This window comes from Blennius ocellaris (genome assembly GCF_963422515.1).
Source record: "Blennius ocellaris genome assembly, chromosome: 7".
Taxonomy (NCBI): domain Eukaryota; kingdom Metazoa; phylum Chordata; class Actinopteri; order Blenniiformes; family Blenniidae; genus Blennius; species Blennius ocellaris.
Window position 1 is genome coordinate 328162 of NC_137656.1, and position 917 is coordinate 329078.

The window sequence follows — 917 nt, forward strand, 5'->3', positions numbered from 1 at the left end:
CCTGAATCTATAATCTATGAAAGTTTCACTTTTTGAATGGAATTATGGAAATAAATAAACTTTTCCATCGTATTCTAATCTTTTGGAAAGGGTCTGTATCCTTTTGTTTTTGCTTTTGTTATCATTGTTGTGATTATTTTGGTTTTTGCTCTGTTGTTTCTCCTGGCAGTTGGAAAATATTTAGATCACTGTGATTATTGTGTTACAATAAATAAAAAGAAATGTATGTAGCACTAACAAGGTTATTGTATGTTTCTCCCCACCAAGTCTCTCTCTGTCTTTCCTCTCCTCTCCTCTCTCCTCTCCTCTCCTCCACCTCTGACTCTGGTTTCTACAGTTTCTCCTGTTGTAGTTTTTCTTTTCCACAGTCGCAAACCAACCTGCTGCTCATGTGGATGTTGGGCTTTTCTACTTTCTCTATAAAAGCACATTGGAACGACTGGAATGTGTTTAAAAATGTCTTTTTTTTAACAAAAAAAAACAAACAAGTGGTTGAAAAACACTGCTTTAACGATTCCTCGCAGGAAACTCAGAGTTCAGATTTTTTTAAGGCGCGCCTGAACGCATCGCTGGACCCCCAGTTCAACATGACAGGAAGAACAAGGAGGAAAGAACGAGTGAAAAAACTCACATTCCAAAGAGTTTTTATTAAAATTTCTCTTGTATGACAAAGTGAGACAATAAGTTAAGGTTTTTCAACGACGGGGATAAAAATCTGAGCGAAGAGTCTTTAGGTCTGGAGTCTCTTTCTAGTGAGTCTTTGTGGGAGCTGGAGCTCCGCCCCTTAGCCGGGTGGAGCTCCGCCCCCTCGGCCAGGTGGAGCTCCGCCCCCTCGGCCAGGTGGAGCTCCGCCCCTCGGCCAGGTGGAGCTCCGCCCCTCGGCCAGGTGGAGCTCCGCCCCTCAGCCAGGTGGAGCT

The 917-nt window shown here is 43.5% G+C and overlaps 1 protein-coding gene across 1 annotated transcript in view; it reads right to left on the reverse strand.

Annotated features, from left to right (window-relative positions):
- Positions 1–678: 678 nt before the first annotated feature.
- LOC308132237 (gypsy retrotransposon integrase-like protein 1) overlaps positions 679–917 on the reverse strand; it is a 7452-nt gene continuing 7213 nt past the window's right edge. Inside the window, 1 exon segment of the mRNA XM_080499236.1 lies at positions 679–917. This exon segment is cut by the window's right edge and continues 477 nt beyond it. The gene's annotated coding sequence lies outside the window, so the exon portion shown is untranslated.